The sequence below is a fragment of the Egretta garzetta genome, unplaced genomic scaffold (genome assembly GCF_000687185.1).
Source record: "Egretta garzetta isolate BGI_Z169 unplaced genomic scaffold, ASM68718v1 scaffold81, whole genome shotgun sequence".
NCBI lineage: Eukaryota > Metazoa > Chordata > Aves > Pelecaniformes > Ardeidae > Egretta > Egretta garzetta.
Window position 1 is genome coordinate 2,813,987 of NW_009258671.1, and position 15,169 is coordinate 2,829,155.

A 15,169-nucleotide genomic window follows, 5' to 3' on the forward strand; every position below is an offset into this window, starting at 1 on the left:
GCAGCAGCCCTTCAGCAGGGCTGCGGTGGCCCGGGCTGCTGGCCTGGCTCTGTCTGTCTGAGCGGGCTCCTCCACCACCGCCTCCTCCTCCTCGGCGCTTCCCAGACTGCTGGCGAAAGGGATGTGCCAGGAAATTTATTTTCCAGAGGGGGTTATGAGGGACTGTGTGGCAGGCTGGCCTGTTCCCCCGGAGAGGACCTGGCCCTCTGTATACTTCTGGGTGCGCGAATGGCTGCGTGGGGCCGTGTGTGTGTTTGGGCAGGAGAGAGCAGAGAGCAAATGTGTGTATGGACTCAGAAACTAGAGGCACGCTGTCATCTTCCTACCCTAACCTTATGCCTCCGTGCATCAGTGGCCAAATATATCATTTAGGAACGACGCTAAGCTACGTCTCTCAAGAGCAGAAGCGGGGGGCAGGGGGTGGGGGCGTGTGCCGTGCCCTTCCTCAGGGTAAGAGGCAAACGGATGCATTAGGGGCAGCGTGGGGGACAGGTGCCAGTCCCGCGGCAGCCGGACGCTCGTATGTCTCAGCAACCACTCACAAGCTTCAGAGAACTTGGTTTTTCAGTGTGAGGTGCTGGATGGGAGCAGTTTGTTGCTGGCATTCTGCTTAGAAGCAGCGTGTTTGATCCCACCGATACGGTTTTTTTTCTTTTTTCCTTTTTTTTTTAAGAGAAAGGAAAAGATCGGGCCTGTAAGAAGAGCAGATTTTTTTTGATTTTTTTTTTGTTCTGTTTATTTGTTTTCTCTGTTGTTTATGCTGTGAGCCAAATGTCTATTTAAAAGGTTGGATATTCACTTTCAATATTTTATTTCACGATATTATATTTGTCAATGATTAGCTATCTAGATGTAAATATGGAAAAATTTTTATGGGTTCCTGTAGATAATGATATCTTTAAGAAAAAAAAAAAAAAGAAAAAGAGAAAAAGGGAGAAGTCTTTTTGTAAAGCTAATTTTTTAAAAAATAAATACAAAAACATTTTTATACAGTGTAGCCATTTCCAAACCCAACAAATAAAGTCTTGAGTAATTTCTATAGACCCTTCTGGGAAGCCAGTGGTCTACAGGGTCAAGGCTTTAAGATATTAACGCTCTTTGGGACTGGCAGCACCAACCAGTACCACACAATTTTAAAGTTTTGTTCCCACAAAAAGAATTATATATATAAAGTTCAGTATCTCTCAAAAATCATTTGACTATGTATGCTTTTTATATTTGGATCCTGCAGCCCCTTGCCAAGAAGAGGATTGCTTGTGTGAGTAAGAATGCTTGTGAAAGGAAGAGTTTGTAGGAGAAGTCCTTTCGTATTAAATTTCTGACATTGCATCCATCACTTTTTCCTCTTGTTACATATTCACCATATTTCCTGATCTTATTGATACCTCCCAAAAATGTTGGAAAATATTCTCTATCAAAGCCAGTCAGCATGTGTGTTATCACTTCAGAGTTTCTTTTTGCTTTGCGTTTCTGTTAGAGTGAGCTTTTGCTGGAAAACAGGATTTTGGTTTATTACTGGTTGCATTTGCCTGATACCGTCCCATCATACTCTTACCAGTAGAGAAGACGTTTAGCCTTTCGACAGAGTGACTCTAGAGCATGGCTCTGAATGCTTTTATCAGCAGAAATATTTAGTGAGTGTTTTTCAATGAAATCAGAAGGGCAAAGATCCAAAGTGCACCGTTAGGTTAAAGGGAAAGGATATAGCCAAATTCATTCAAAAGAAAAAAAGATGTCTCCAAGTTCTCACCAGATCTCCACCAATTCTGGCTTGCACTGTTTTCACACCTTTTCAGTCACTTTGATTAATCATTTTATTGGGGTTTTCTTGTACAAGTGATACGCATACCTTATAGTATGAGAAGAATTTAATATGCCTCATTCTGTCCTTTAAAAATTAAACTTACAGAGACGCTTTAAAATGTCACATCTCCAAGCACTTTTTTCTCCATTTTCAGTGCGTGATCACTGGGACTGGATTTCTTATATTGATTTTTATATTGCCTTTGCTAGAAGAAGAAAGTAAGAAGTTATCGGAGAAAGTGTTAGCGGGTGCCCAGTTGGTAAAATTGCGAAGAGGTACTCAAGAATGAGGCAAAATCCTGCAAGTGGACTTCCACGTAATCCCCCAAGCAGTCATACACAGGGTTGAGCTAAGAAAAATTGTCCAAAAAATGTGCTGAAATGGAATTATTATATTTTTCCTCATCATCATTTTTGGTAAAATCAGTGTCAGTGTCTAATTTGTTAAGTTTTCTTTCTGTATTGCCAGTGCAGCTGTCACAAATCATTACTGCGTTGCTACGCAAGCCTGGCTGTGGGTACAGTTTGATTAACTCAGGTCTTTTACAGTGAAGGGATTGTTGACAGGCTTAAAATCAGAATGATGGTTGATTTTATCCAAACTGGAAGGAATATCAGTGAAGAAGCTACAGTAGCTGGGAGAGGTTAACTTGGTAAGAGGTGACTTTTGTTTGCACTCCAAATAGTTACTCCTAGAATCCAATTTATGCAGGTGCCCACTCCTTACGAATCTGCTTTTCAGGCTTTGCAGTGCATTTCTGGCAGGCAATGATCAGGAAATTTCCCAGGTTGGCTTAAATACAACACAAAAGAAAATACCGGACAGATTTTATATCAAACATGTGAATACCATTTCTTTTGCTTTGGGGTTTTTTAGTAGATAATGAAGCAGGTAATTTTTTAGGGGGGTTTATAACAGTTTCTAGTCCAAAGGAGGCAAAACTTTTTGACCTGCAGTTGCAGCAACCTTTTGGAGGCTAGACCTTGATCATTTTCCGCTTTGTGCAGTCCTTTGGTGTTGCAAACCCCTAATAAACCACAGCCTGTGCAATGTTTTTGGAAAAAAAATAAAGAAAAGAAAAAGAATTGTATTCTGTCAGCAAAATGCTCTGCTTTCAGGTGGGATGTTTACATTGTTGATATGAGTTTCTGGTATGTGCCATATGCAAAGAGATTTGTTAAATAGTAGAAAAAGCAAGCCCCATTTAAACAGTGTTTTGCAGTAAAAAAAAAATAAATCACATTTTAGGTTTTGGTTCTTTAAAAAAGGGGAGAGAAAGACTGAACCATTTTTTTCAGATTGGAATTTTGTTTTCTCCACTGTAACAGCACTTGGCGGCTGATCCTGTTCCATTTTAGTCTAGGAGAAGTTTGCTGTTCCCTTAAACAGGAGGCTTCTTGCAGTGCTTGCAGCTCCCAGTGGAGTGAGAAGAGCACTCTGCCCGCCAGGTAGCAAGCACATCTAAACACTTTTGTCCCCGTATTCCCTGTTTGCTCGATAGTCACATGCTGTTTACCATGCAATGTAACTTCTCTCATTATGCTTGTGTTGCAGAAGGAATACATAGAAGTAGGGAGTGTGAAAGCCCCAAACTATGTATTTTATTACCTTTTCTTTTAGGAGGAGTCTGAGTCTTTGGTTTCCAAGAACCTTGAAATACCTGTGTCTAGAAGAATTAATTTCCACCATGTTCAAAGAGCCATAGTTTACTATTTATGCTTTAATTCTTGAGGGAACCTGGCATTTCTCTGCATCATCATCAAGTTAAAATCCAAGATTGTGATTGCTCAGGACCTTCTGAGTGGATGCATTTGGGACTTGTGCCCTTGGTGTAGTACTGTTCTTAAGATCCTGATGGTCTGAATTTGGAAGGAAGTTGAGTATTTAAGGGTTTAGATAGACACTTCTAAAAGTACCATTTGGCATCTAAGCAAATTCTATACCCAAATCCCTTATTATGCTTTCCATGCTGGACATTAAGTTCATTTGTTTTCTTTAGAAAGTTCTCCTAAATTTCTGTCTGCTTTTTAGATACAAACATTTTTCTGAAATTCTGGCCCTGTCTGTCTATCTTCCTTCAAAAATGCCCCAGAAAATAGAATGCAGTGTGGGGTTGCTGTCAGTTTGGGTACTCGGCAGCCTGAGCCCCACCAGCTTTTAGTGGGACTTGGGATCTTAGAAAATTTTGACAGTTTTCAAAATTAACCCTAGGCACTTTTGAAAATTTTGCCACAAGTATAATGCAGCAAAGAGTTTGTGGTCGGTCCCAAGTGTTAATGAAGTACTTGTGCAAATTCTCGTTAATTACCTGGCACATCCTGCTTGGTCTGTGTGGTGTGATCCTGTGCTGGTGATGGTGAGGGCTTTGCTGTTGATGAAGATAGTTTAGGTTTGAGTCTACCCTCCTTTTGACTTTCCATAGGCACAGCCAGATGTGCCAGTCAGCGTGAGCCTGGGCAGCCCAGCGAACCCAGCTGTACCCGGGACTGAGAGCCCAAGGAGGCACAAGGCGCTTGACCAGCAAATACCCCAGGGAGATGCACCAGCTGATTCAAGGGTGGGAGAGGCACCGCAGATGTGCTGTGATAGCCATCTGGTAGACATGGCATTCAATAGGGTGGGAGGGCAGCAATGACCATCTGTGGCTTTTCTTTCTCTGAAAGAAGAGACTTTTGACTGTTGGAAAACATGTAATTGATAAAAACATCTAATATTTGCTATTACTTTTGCAAGTACTGTTATGGTTGAGATGTTCCAGCATTACACATTTAAGGAAGAAAGGTTTCAATTTAAGGATGAGTATAGAATTTCTTGAGCATCCCATGGCCTCATGGGCAGAAGATTAGATGGAGGCACGTGCCCAGAGCAGAGAACGTGCCTCTCCCAGGTCTGCTGCAGGCACCGCAGCTGGGAGGCAGGCGCGGAGGGTTGGTTGCTCTGTCCAGTCTCAGTCCTGGACATTGGCCTGAGAACTTGGGTATTCCTCACCTGGCAGCAGAGCGCTGGTGTAATCAGTCCTCATGTTGATGGGGTTGACATACAGGGAGATGGCAATTCGTAGGAAAGAGAAAAGGAAATTGTAGTCCAGTATGGAACAGACTTTATGCAACACACTTAATTTTCCTTTTCTTTCAAAATCAAATGTAATCCCAGTAGAATGAAGTAACCATGGAGTTTCTGGGGTTTTAATTACTGTTTGATGTTGCAGCATTAGTCAAAATGGTGGCAGCATACGAGAGAAGATAATTGTTCCCATTAACTAGGGTTAGGGGAATTTTTATATTTTTTTTTCATATTTTTAGGTGATTCAACAAATAAGAGTGCCCAGGCCTTCTGATGAAAATGCGTCTTTAGTGTGACTGAACAGACGGGGGAATTATTGAAATTAGGTGACAGCTGTCTTGCAACCATTGGAAAAGATATCAAAAAATATTGATTATTGGAGGCAAACTTTGAATTAGAGCAAAATAGCACCAGTACTTCTGAGAGCAACTTGGTATGATAAATCTTTCTTTGAAATCCATCACTTCCATTTAGCAAAACAACATTCCTCTGGAGGTAAATCAAAGCAGGGTTTTAGCCCCTGCTGTGGTAGTTATTGAATCCCAGTGTTGGAGGGAGGAGTGCGAGAGTTATCCTCCATTTACATCCTAATTAAGATTTATTCAGAGGCCATTAGTGGGATTTTCCTGGCAGGCAGGTGTTCTCTTGATGAAAAATATGTCATGCCTCCTCGGTAGGGTGCAGAGGTCACCCATGTGAGCACCCACCTGAATTCTTAGAACGATACAAGCTCCTCAGGATCCCGTGGGCAGAAGACTGCGGGTGCATTTCTGGAGAGTCCATTTGCACAATGACGAAAGGGGGCAAAACCTCGAGCTAGTTAACAACACTGCTTTGATAAAACTGAAACACCAATAAGCATTGTGCAGTTTGAAAGCTTGCCAAGGTCACATGAGGCGTATGCAACATGGCTTGTACATGTAAAACTATTCCTTCTGAAAGGTGATGAGTTCAGGTGTAACCAACTGGCCTTGGCTGTGGTCTGTCGAGCTGAAGGATATAGTAAACCCAGAAGGATTTTTGACAGAAGTTGTTTAATTCTCCCTCATTAAAGAAAACTTTACTTGGTGCTAGAGGAGGAAAAAAAATTTGTAATACTTATTTCAATTGAGCTTTTCAGGTGGCTAGTCCGTGCCAGTTGTTTCTTACTTCCAAAGCTGTGCTTGCGGTATGTCCAAGGTGTGGAAGTGGGGCAACAGAGGACACTTGTTCTGCTGTTGATGGCATCTGGGATCTGCGTGCACCAAGAGGCACCACTGAAATCTGCAGGCGTGGAAAGGGGTGTAACCCAGCAGTGAATTAGATGAGGAAACCCAAACATTTCTGTTTTCTGTCTGCGTGGAAGCATAAGAGCAGATGTAACAGACTTTGCTGCAGCTGTGGACCATGTATCCTTTATTGATGGATTTTCTTGTCCTGATTCAAAACACATAGAAATCGGATCAAATAAGCAAAACACAGCTCGTGCCATGTCCCCGGCAAGGCAGGCGTGCGTGAGCTTGCATTTCCCCGGGCTCGCAGAGGGAGCTGCGCTTGGCCTGCAAATGGCGTGGGGTCCCGGGCGGCAACTGCCCAGGGGGTGGGACTGATGGGAGGTGAGGAACAAACGCTGAATTTCAGAGGGCTGTTGTCAAAATAGCTGGATAAATACCTTGGAGTAATATAATCCAACTCTACTGTTGTTTGCTCACAGTGATAGCCCTATGGCATTGGTCTTAGATGCTCTGGTTTTCAGCACTGTCTTCCTTTACCGCAGCGAACATTTACAAACAATTAATGTGAATTAGCAACTACTCTTTGCTTTTAAATATTTATTTAAAGGAGATTGAGTTTTTTGCCTTGGCTGTTGGGTTGTTTTTTTTTCTTCTCCCCTGACGCTAGTCATTTTGCCCCTCTGCTTTCATAAAAAGAAAAAAAAAAGAAGGTCTGTAGTCTGATCAGAGAGAAAACAGTTAGTGGCTTGCCATGCGTGTACATACTACTTCAGGTAGAAAGCCCGTCACCTGTTAAAGATACCTTTCCTTTTCAAAATTCCTGCCTGATTCTCACACACAATGAAAATCTGTATTTGAATGCAAAATTTTCATTTTTAAATGTTTGTAAACCTCAATACAGTACTGCAGGTGGTATCCTAAAAGATCAAAGACAGCGTTAATAACTGCTGTGTGGTGTTGATGATATTTTTAATATTTCAACCATGTCAGCATATATTTGGTCATTACTTTTCTAAAGTCGTCTTTTCTTGAGTAATTGATGTTAAGATGTTTGCATGATGGAAAGCAATTTAAGTTCACTTTTTAAAAAGATGTGATTCATAATGTAGGTTATGTTTGTTTAACAGGTTAACATTTTCACTGACGGGTGGCAGTTTTTTTTCTCTTTAGTGCTTTTGATAGAAGAACATCTAGGACATTTTCCAGCAGAAATGCATTTTGTAATCTTTGCCTCCAGTTGGGGAAGTAGTTCCTTTCAAAAATGATAATTTTCCAGTATGGTTTGGCCATTGGGGTAATGATATGCAAGTACGTATATCACATACAAGATACCATTTAAAAAAAAAAAAAAATCCCATTTTGGTGAAAGTAATCAAGAAATTAATCTAGCAAAGTCAAAACCCTTTCTGAGTGAAAATTTTGGGTGTATTGATATAATTGAAGCGCTTGATCCCCCACCAGATTTTGGGGCCAAATCATACGATTTTCAAAGTCAGAAAAGGCCAACCAAAGTTTTTTTACTTCATAAGACACTGAGGAATTTGGTCACCTTGCATCCTATCCTGTGAGGTTTGACTCATGGCCTGCACCCTTGAGGCACTGCGCCTCAGGCGCAATTATTTTATGATGCTCATTCAGACTCAGCTCTAGTAGCAAGTTTCCACAATTCACCCACATACTTCAAAATTAATCCCTCCTTGATTTTTTTTTCACTTCAAAAGGTGAGAGAAAGGGGGGGAAATGTAATTTTATACAGCTCTATTTGAAAAGGGTTTTGTGTACCTTTATAATTCTTTTGAAGCAATATTTTAAAAAATAACTGCCAGCCAAAGTGGCAATGCAGAAAAGTGCCATCTTGTTCAGGATTTGTACACGCCAGTTTTTAACACAGTGTTTTCACGAAGTACTACATACGTTAATTTATATTTATATATTGTCAATATTGTTGTAACCAAGCTTCTCCTTTTTAAACACTTCAGGAACAAGGCCTTGTATTTTTAGGTGATTTTCATAAACGGAATAATTCTTTTCCTTTCACTAGTATCTTGCACTCGATACATGTAGCAATACTTAATATATTCTCTTCACAAGTATTTGTTAAGTGATTTAGTTAATGGCTGATAAATGTTTTGTACAAAATAGATTCTGTACAGGAAAAAAATCTTTTAGATAAACATTATTTATTTTTACTGTTTTGTAAGTTAGACACTATATGAAGCTCCTTTTTGCCAGAATTACTGGAAGTGCCTCTTGGTAAAATGTATTATACAGTAAATATGTATTCAAAATTATTAGAAATACTTGTCACAAAATGAACAATGTGGATGTTGCAATGTGAAGACAAATGTACAACATAAATATAATTCTGTGGTATCCTGTTTGCTGTGTTTCTTTTTTCCTTTATTAAACGAATTTGCTTTCAGTGCCCAGCTGTCAGTTTACGCGCCAGACTGCAAATGACCTGTGGCTTCTTCAGACTCTGATTCAAATCCAGTAAAGCCGGTATATATCAAACTACCATTTTATCTGCCAGCCCTGCTTGGTATGTATTGGTGAGCCATGCTCACCTTTATTAGTACCCTGTTATCTGCAACTTTTACCAGCAGAATTCTGCACTTTACTTCAGATCACTAATAAATCCCCTGTTAAATGTGTGACTCAACCAATCTGTGGAAGGCGTCATTATAAAGATCCTTCTTTAACGATGACCAGTATTTCAACATCCGTCATATGTGTACTTTCCAATCTGATTCATATGGACCGTACCGACTGAATGCTGTCTATATTCCATGGCACTGTTCAGCCATAGTAATGCGGAGTGACTAATGCTTCCAGAGAAAATGAAACGTGTTACCTTAAGAGTGTTTGCCTTATTAATCACAGCAGTAATTTGTTAAAGTGGGACATCAGTAGGTGAAATCAATTTCGTAGCAATTACATTGGTAAGTATACCATCATTCTTCAGTGAAAGATTTTGCGAGTCCATTATGTGGGCTAGGATTGACATCTAGCTACTTTCTTTGTTCACTGTTTATAATTTTTTAAAAGTATCTTACAGCTGCCTAAATTTTTCCCCATTTTTTAAGTTTTATTACCTACTTTCATCAAAGATCTGGAGAGCGCTTCAGCCAACTCATTTGAAATGGCTGCATACAAATTGTCTGGATCAACTGTGTATTCAAAGCCTCTTTTCCTGTAGCTTAAAAATTAACAGATTTCAAAATATGGAAAAGCATCAGCCACATACCTAGCTGTCAGTTTTGAAGTCCCAACCGTTTCTTTGTCCTCTGGCTTAAATTCTGAATGGCAAAAATGTAAGGAAATTTGCACCGGGCAGTGGTTAGGAAGGTATTAGTTGGGATCATTGCCAGTACGAAAGTAGAATATGGTTATACCTATTCTAAGGGAACGGCTCATAAGCCTGCAGCTGGTCTGTCCCAAACACTTAATAACTCCCTAGCATGGAATTGTGTGATCCAGAGATTCACGGCTGCCGACAGAAAAGGATACAGCCAGAGTAATGAAGAAAACCTCTTTTCCTTCAGTACTCCTCATCACAAAAGAGCAGGGGCTACCAAGGTAAAGAATGCACTTGTCTTTGAAAATCACCACACTCTCGCTGGAGTTCTTCAAACAGCAAGAGGTTCCCATGGGAAGAGTTGAGCGATAAAACACGGAGCAGAAGCCGTCAATCTGCTAATGAGGCCACACATGAGCATGCCTCTCCTGGGGTTCTGGTAAAACATAAAGGAGGCCATGACGCACAGTCAGTAGCAGCTCAATTAAATGTTGCATTTTCCAGGTGTTCAAATTACTCTAAATTGCCCAGGCAAATCCACTTGCCTAAAAACACTTAAAATGTTTCACTAAAAATAGAAATCTCAGAGAACTCTTGGCACTCTGTTTAGAATGCTTTCTTTAATATTTCTTCAATTACCTCAACAAAATCCTGTGGAAATCCAACATTATCCCTTATGCCACCATGGACTCCCTCGATGTCAGTGATTCGCGTAGGGGTAGAACAACAGACAACTTTGACAGTCAGATGCGTAGCTTCCAGGTGCTACCCTGACTGATGGGTCTGTAGCTCTGGGGTAGCCATCTCAGGCAATCCAAAGGACATTTTTAACCACTCCACACTGGGATCCCAAAAACCTGGTGTGCTGCTTTGTTGAACAGCTTCACAGCCAAAGGTTGGTACTAACATTGCCTTAACTCATGAAACATGGGGGGAAAGTCCATGTTTAAAGTTTTACCTAGGGTTTTGATGGCTTGCATCCCAAACCAATCCAGACTGCTAGTTATAATCACTAAATAACCTGGGATAGATGTGGTTGTAATGGTTTGGAAGTCTGATGCAGATAAAAGGTTGCTGCAACATCTGCTTGTCTGCAGCCAGGAAATACAAAGCAGAAGGTTCCTGTTTGATCTGCACGATGGCTTCATTTCCAGTGACTTTTGTTGTTGCTGCTTGGTAAATTGCTTCCCTTCGCATGCGTCAATTGTTTATTACTGTGCTTGCCAAAGGCATCATATTCTGCAAATTCAACACCTTCTGTGTAATAAACTCTACGGTTAAATTCTTCACACCTTCCCTTTCCACATTTCTAGCCAAAATCTTTGGGTTTAAACCTAGTACAAAGAACTTATCTGCATTACAGAAAGTGCTATGGGATTTTATTAAGATTAATGGTATTAATCCCTAGAGGCTGGACAAATTCCAGTTTCTTTTATTACATTCTTCTAAATTACAATTCTTTCCAAATCTCCAGTGGGTACAAATGCTTCCTGCCCTGAAGAGATGTGTCATGTCACTGGATCTCTCGTTCATCCTTCTTGTTACACCATCTCAGAGCTGGGTTTCACAGGGCCCATTGGGATTTTTGCAAAGTGTGGTGCTATGTAAGTATATGTGTTACTTCCCTTCTCTTGAAAATTCTAGTCAAAATCTGTCTGGGTCTATAATTTTGGGTTTGTTTTTTTTTTACTCATCATGCAGGAAGGAAAACCTCCTAGCTCTTTTACCTGATGGATTACCTTCTGCAGGTGCTTTCAATGTGACCTACAGCCCTTATGCATGCTCCTATACATTACCTCAGGCACCCAGCATGGGGAACATACACAGAGAAAGCGGTATTGTTCTATGATCAGGTGCAGTAAATGCTAAACTTAACTGCCGCTGCTATTTTTGAAAATTCTTCTTCTTGAAGTTTCATGAAAGGGGCTGAAAATCTGAATGTCATGAATAATTTGATGAGTGCCTCAGCGTAATGAGACTTCTCAGAAGGATCTATGCGTATCCTGATAACAAGTTAGCCGGGCCCAAAAAATAATTAGACGAGTTTTCTATTGCTTTTGCTGTTCTTTGATAAGAAAATCGTTCTTTGAGGCTAGACCTGGAACTCCTTAGTTGGGCAAAGTACTGTCTTCAAGCCTGAAATTTTTCACTGCAGTCCCCAAGTGCTTCCCACAGCCAAAGCGTATTGTTTCTCTCTGGTTCTTTGATGTGGAATGGATATGAGAGGTTTGTTCTGACAGTGGGTTTCCTGCTCGTTTATGTTCTTAACAAGCAGGTCCTAAGGACTGCCAAGAAAAAGACGAGGAAAATTCACATCAAGAACTTATATAGCAATAGAGTACAGCTAAAGCAATTAAAATTATATGGGCAGTGAAACTGGTTTGCTTTATTAGTTAACTGTAAATGGCTTCACTGTATCTGCTTGTTATTGACTCTGAACTCCATATTTACCTAGGAAACACGGCAAGCAGAAATACAAATTTTTTTATGAATTATAAAAGTTAGATTGTTCTAAAATTTACATGCTCAGAGATGTTTCTTTGAAAGAAACAGCTGCTTCCACACTGCCGTGCTTTCTTAGTTACCTTTATTCTGGCAGCTGCATTTCCAGATTCATCAGTGGCATGATGTCCTGGGCTCCCTGCTCTCTGGACAAAGATTCAAGAGGTCAGGATCTGTTGGTGTTTTTCCTGAGCTCTGCACAGACTTCTTGCATGACCTTCAGCAAACGTGAACGGTGTCAATGCCGCTCCTTCAAATGTGAATATTAACTTACTGTTTAGCCAGCTCGCTCGGTCTTGCCTCCCGCACTGAGCCCCTCCAGGGGTTTAGCAGCCCATTGCAGTAGGAGAACCCTGGGCCACAAGCAGTTGCTGCTGTGACTGGATCTCCTTCTCTCTGAGTCATTCCAGGCACAGCAGAGCAGCTCAGGGTTGGAGTAGTTATGTGCTAGCATAAATGAAATAATAAAGGAGCATTTGGCCAAGTATCAATCTGAGGAGCTAAGGACTCATTCTACTGAGAGTTTTTATGTCGCTTTGCGTTGCAGTTCAGTACTAAGGGTCGGAAATGTGTTGTCACACCATAGGAATTATCTAAATTTAAAGTTTAAGATGATATGATATACTGAAATCTCACTTACAGATTTTTTTGTTTTCTTTTTTTTGTAAATGTCAATATTTTCATTCTATCACATAAAACCAAGTTTCTTTGCAGCTGTTATGTGGGTACTCAGATTTCAGTGTAAAGTTTATCTTTACAAGCAAGTCCTTACAATTTAAATACATCTGTTGGAATAGTTTTTAAAAAAATGTCTTTTACAAAGGAAAAAGTTTCATGGTTCTGAACACTGGGAGGGGGGAGTTGGGAGAGGGGCATGGTGCTGAGGCTTTACAAGGTTAGCATTTGCTCATGAAATATGCTTGAAGAAGAAGCAGCCGCTTCCCTGGAGCTCTGCCTCGGAGGTCTGTTGCTGTTGGATGGTTTAAAGCCTGACCCACCAACCTGTTGTTTTGTTAGTGTATTGATACATCTGTGAATCAAGATTATTCTTCTCACAGCTAGTCACTATGGCTAGACTAGCCTTTGTAAATGTAATTAATTTAAACCTGTGCTTTAGAAATGAAGGTGGTCTGGCTTCTAATTTCTTGTAACTAATACAAAGTCAGAATGCAAAGAAAATAGACACAGACCTCGAAGAACAAGCTTCAGTCTGGTTCTTTGCCCTGTAGCTCCTTTGAAGGCTTTGTTTCAGTTATAAAATAAGTATATATAAGTCAGCAATTTCTTTTAGGACTATGGGAAAGCAAAACCTTTCTTATCTGATTATCTAGAAAGCTTCAAAAGATTTTGTGCTGTTGTGCTTGGAAATGGCTCTGCTGTGGGAGGCACTGAAAAGTGCCACAGAAGAGGCGTCATGTCCTGCACTGGAATTCGTTGGTAGCAATTTGTTTCCCCTGTCTCAGTTCTTGTTACTAAACTGCAGCAGGTGATGTACTGCATCACCTTTCCAATGCAGTATCTGTGGCCTGGGAGACTAATAAATTCCTACCTGGATGAGACTTTCTTCTCTGCCAGATGAACTCACTGGGATCTTGTATTCATTTACTCTGGGCATCTGGAAAAGTATTGTAGAGGACATAAATGTGGCCATTTCTGAGGAACTGCTATAATTAGCTGAGGAATGGTGATGCTCTTCTGGAAAGTGTAAGGAAATTTTCCATAATGGAAAATACCTCCCCCAGGGTGGTTTTGATGAAGTTCCAGTTATGATATTATTTATGCCTATAAAGAAGTCAGAGAAGACTCTATAAAGAAATTCCAGCGCAAGCCCAGCTGTGGCAGAAAGCTGATGCTGAGTTTTTACAATGAACCAAAAATCCATGAAAGATGAGAAGATTACACTAAACCTCATGGGCCTCATTCTTCAAAGCATTGCTTCATCTTAAACTGCATAAAACCATTCTTCATGTATTTTTCTGTAGGGGTGGAGGACCATGCCCTGGTCTTCATCGATATGGTTTGTAGCACAATGGGGTCTTGGATTTATATAAAGAATTTCTGAACATGAGCCTCACCTATTTTAAGGGACAGTATGGTGAAGGCTACCAGTGGCAGAATAACTGGAGTCTGTGTCAGAAATCATTGAAGGAGACAAGGTCAGCAATGAAGATTAAAGTTCAGGCAAAACTAGTACAGATCCCGTATTGTGGAAATACAGTTTTCCTAATAATTGAAGGAAACAGGCTGGAAACTGTTCTCTGAAAGAGCCTGAAAGAACTTATAATCACTAATTCTCCTAATCACTAATTCCTGTGGACTATTAGGCACCCTGATATCTCTTAGAAAAGGGGAAAAGAGATTTCCAAGTTTTCAAACCCACCAAGTAAGGATATAACACACATTAAAGTACAAAATGTGAATTATGTGCAGCATAATAAAATTCCAGCCGCATTAAGAACCCAAAATGGAGATATAATGAAGGAACGGGTAATAATTTGTATGAAATCTAGGAAAGTAGAAGCCTGCTCCAAGGCACTGTGTTTGGAACGGCACCGTTCTGAGTGTCAGTGAGGTTTTAGCTGCCATGGGAACATACCCTACTGCAGAGGGTGGGAGAGAGCGAGAAGGGGAGAGGAAGAAGAATTTATTAATACCTTCTCTGTTCGTATAATTAAGGCTCACAGGTTAGCAGAAGACACAGGATTTGTAGCCTCTCTCAGCTCAAGCAACTATACTGGGCAGTGGTCACGTTCTTCCCCTTTACGCAAACTTGCAAATAAATGCTGTTTCAGTAGCCACGGCCTTGTGACAGGAAAAACACAGAGTGGGAATGAAGCTTTGCAAAATTTTCCTTTAATCATGGTAAAGGACTTGACTGACTCTCCCATGCAATTCTGTCTTCTTCTTTAATGGGTCTTTCAATTCTGGCTTTATGTCACCTTGATGAGGACTTTGCCCTGAGGCTTTTGGGGAGGAGGGCATACTGGGCATACTGGGAAGGACCAGGATCTGGATGGGAAAGCTTTGTGAATTACCTGTTCACCCTGCAACCTCTTTTCTCCCACACACACTTTTTTCTTTTTTTCTAGTCCATTCCCCTTGAAGTCTTTAGTTTTTTTCATTTCCTGGGAATGAGCAATTAAGAAGATCAGGATTTATTTTTTTTTCCCTCTCCACAAAGCTTTGTCACGTGCTCCATCAAACTTACAGCAACTTACAAAGAAAAATACCCCTGGGAGGGTTTAGATGCTCTTCAGGATTTTCAGCCAGCATCTTTGCTTTGCCCGT